This window comes from Homarus americanus, unplaced genomic scaffold (assembly GCF_018991925.1).
Source record: "Homarus americanus isolate GMGI-L3 unplaced genomic scaffold, GMGI_Hamer_2.0 scaffold8920, whole genome shotgun sequence".
NCBI classification, from domain to species: domain Eukaryota; kingdom Metazoa; phylum Arthropoda; class Malacostraca; order Decapoda; family Nephropidae; genus Homarus; species Homarus americanus.
The window spans coordinates 4,615-8,872 of NW_024713793.1; positions in this window are offsets into that span (position 1 = coordinate 4,615).

A 4,258-nucleotide genomic window follows, 5' to 3' on the forward strand; every position below is an offset into this window, starting at 1 on the left:
TATATTTTTGATCATATAAAGTATTTCTCTTATATAACCTCTACATTATTGATAATATTCTCTGCTATTTCTCCTGTTTTCATACGGGGGCATAGACGTATGGACACAAACTAGCGCGCCTGAAAATCAGGAAGGAATGTATGTTTAGAAAACAAAATTAATGTTCTTGTTATAAACATGTTGGTTCACTAAACTTGAACTCATTGTGCTATAGAAAATTCATCTTATTAATTCTGTACAAGTGTACAGGAAATTGATATATTCCTGCATACTTTGTCTTACATTACTCACCCAATAAAACGACGTATGCTGCATGTCTTTCCCGGATTATAACTGATATGAGGGAAGCGCTGGTGAGCAAAAACCACACCTCAGTGTACAGTATACCAGGCCATTATACCCACTAAGTTATTAATCAGAGAACACTGTTAGTCCTGGTTAATGACAAGCACCTAGTAAATTAAAAACAAAGTTTCTGAGTACGAAGGGGAAGGGCAGACTCAATACAGAGCAGGCGAAGACAAACATGGACGGCGTCACGGTCGATTCTGTCGTATTAGGAAGTGTTGTGCGTAGACGTGTAGTTACTTGCTTCTGTACACAGAAGGCTGAAACCACGAGTTGAAGGAAAACATTCAAGGATGAACACGAAAATTATTGACCAAAGAGAACTCCGACGGCCAAGATGTGTGGTTACATGAAGTACATTATATGAAAGTAAAACATTGTTTGCTGGTAATTATTTTGTGTGACGCTATGAACGTGTCTGAATATTTTTAAGTGTGTTTGTGTGTTCTTATATTTTTGTTCGTTTGCGCATCTGAACAGAGAAAGATGGTTAGTTGCGCTGTTTGTTATTTGTTGACCAGACGAAACTTAAAGACAATAATGATCAATTTCGCTGGCCAAATACGGGTTTTCTTTAGTTTTCAATCATATTAGCAAAAGTGTTAATCTACAGGTCAAAAACACTACCATGCTACTCCTGGATTGACACTTTAAGCTTAAATTTATCTCCACTGTCGTGTGTTTGTTCTAACATTAAGATGGAAATCCAGTTTTCCTCCCTACGTCATTTCCCTTTCTATCGAACCACTAAGCGTTGAATTTATAATTAGCACTCGTTGATTGTTTCCTGCTAAAAGCCGACTGTTCACTGACTTGTTCCGCTATTGTCGAAGCTCAGGAGACGTGTAGACAAAATACACTCTTGCCAACAATTGTAGTTCTCGACCAATTAGGTATTATTTTAGTTATGTACAACCATCTCCTTCTCATTCTTGTTATCATATTCGGGAGCACATGTCACCTGCTCACTTTTTTTACAACCGACCCACTCTATCCGAGCGTATTCTCTCGTCCACAAAAATCGTAAAATTACACCAAAGGGTTAACCCCCCCCCCCCCATCTAGATAGTTAGGTTAGGTTAAGTGGGTTTCTTTTGTTGGTTAGGTCAGGTTCTCTTAGGTTCATTATTATTCACTTGTGACAGAAGTAAATAGAATGAATGTTAGTCAAAATGATGAGCTCTATCTATTGCACGTGTTAAAAATCCCAGATGCCATGCTTTCATATGGCTCCGAAAAGTGGTCTTACGTTTTGACATATATTATAAGTTCTGACTCTGCCCTCCAGGGGGCCCAGAAACCAACGTGGAATCTTAGGTCTCCACCCCATGTAACGATTCTAGATTTGACAGTATACGCTGTAGGAGAATGGAAAAACGCGAGAGGCCAGGGAGTTCTGTAGACATTGAACATGATGAAAGTGTTGGGAATTTTGGAAAGTTATATCTGTAATTAGGTTTCATTACGCCACTGGTCTTTTCCTAAAGTTACCGTGGTCGATTTTGTTGAGAGATGCTTCCTCATCATAAACGCAGAGGTTGCAGCCCATACTGTCTAGAATATCCAGAGAACAGTGATATTACCGTCAGTGTATGAGGAGTAGAATTTAAATTAGGATCAGCATAAGACCATAATCGCTTAGGCAGGAAAAAGGATATATTCCCTTCCTTACGTTAAAAAAAGCTTATTCTAAATTTTGGTACTAGAAACACACTTAATAATCTTGATAATGACTTTTTAATAATATTCTCAGTTCTTCATAAATTCTGAAGCTGTAGACCTTCACCATGAGTGTAGTTTAATGTTTGGATCTATAACTGAATGATATGGAGCTACTGCCACTGAGGTACATAAAACTTTAACCTGTTTATCTGTTACTAGACACCTTAAATAGCCAGGATTTTCACCATTTTCTTATCAACATGGGACTCAGAGCCTTTCTTATAACTACTTTCATTCCCTTAGTTGTATCAAAGATAAATATCAAATGTCAGTAGTTACGGTGACTCACTGTACTCACTCAGCTGTTATAAAACATTATGAGTCATTGTGGTCACTGAAGATTCACTTTCGTAACTTGTGCGTATAAGGTGAAGGTGTGAGCAGGTGTGTGTTGTTTTAGCCTCGTCCTAAGGTTTCTATGCGTCTCCTGCACCGAACTATATATTATTTCTTATTTTCTTTGATGTTTCCGAGTCCCTAAATCAGCTCTACAAACAATGGGAGAGAAGTAAAGATGAAAGAAAGACATAATAACAAAAATATTGTCCTTCTCCTCCTCCGATGTTTTATTTTATTTCACCAAGACTTTGTTGAAGTTCCCAGAATTTCTCCTCATTTTAAGGATTTCCACAGATCCTGACAGCCGGGGTCAATGTCCTGTGACAGACCTAAAACAGTAAGCCGGGGAATATAGCACACACTCTCCTCCCCCCATGCACACCTCACTCATGTCTTGACCAGGGCTATGATTACTTTCGGGAAATAAAGATCTAAGTGGTTGAGTTTCTCATTCACGGCGGAGAGAGACGTGTAGAGAGACATAAACAACCACTTTGAGATAGAACGAGACTTTGGGAGTAAGTCACCCACAAAAGTCCTGTCGCCTCTCCTCCTGAATCACGAACCTCGAGATTCAGACTCGTGAACCCAAAGCAGTAGACACCGATGCATTATTCTATCCATAAATGATTCGGATTTATGAGTCTGAATCTCGGGGTTCGTGGTTCAGGAGGAGACACGACAGGACTTTTGTGGGTGACTGTACCTGTGTCTCTCTACGGTTGGGTTTATTAATCAGACAACACAATACATCTGAGGCAACTTGGGTTAAGATTCCTGAATACATTATAACCAAGACCATCTATTGATACTCTCCTACCAGCTACTTTGTTCTCTGTGTGTCGATAGTTTTAATATTGTGGAGAACCTGCAGTAGAGAGTACATGAGAGGTATATCATCACTGTAGTACATAGTGAGTACATCATAAGTGTTCCTTACATACATTGTTCCTGGTTACGTTACTTCAGGGTCTTCTCCTCCATCTTCTCCTCCTTTTCCTTTTCCTCTTCCTCCTCCTTCTCCTCCTCTTCCTCCGCCTCCTAGTGTTGTTCCCACTCAGACTATCGTGGCGACTTAGACATATTATTTTACATTTAATTTTCAGTATTCAGTTCTCTTCTTCTCAAGTTGTTAATACGAACTTTTATTAGACCTTTGTTTTCATTTTCTCTTTCCTTAATCTTTCATTTTATTATATTGAAAATTATCTCTGATTATCACTCATGTTTCCTTCCTCCTGTTTACAATATAAGATAGTTTGGCTGTCCTAGGTGAGGTTACTCATATGACCGATAATATTTCATTAATTTTCCTCTATCTAAGAACACCTGTCATCTAGTCAAAGGGTATAGTTAATAAGATATATTTCGAAACAATACTTAGTCATGTAAATAAGACCAGTTTATCGAATAAAATTAAATGCCAAACTTACAAAAAAATAAATCATGCAACAAAACACATAACTGCAAAAACTGAAGTTTCAAAGTAGGAAAAATGATGTGCATAAAAAATTAGAACAAAAACGATGAAAACGCGAGAGTAAAGGTAAATACAATGTGTTGTTTTAGAAGGAGTACTGACGATCAGACTGGGCACATACCACGGTCCACAAGGCTCCATTTATACTGTTGACAGTGAGCGGTAGCCGACGGCCCTCCCTGGTAATTAGTCGGCGGACAAAGAGAGAGAAAACGAAAACAAAAATGTAGAAAGTGAATTTAGAATAAAAGTTTGATGATAAACTATAAAACTAATGACCATAAATCTTGACAATAAATTTATAGTTAATGTAAGCAACAAATGGTTAAGTCACCAGGAATATCGGTTAAAGGTAAGGTTAAAATTAGT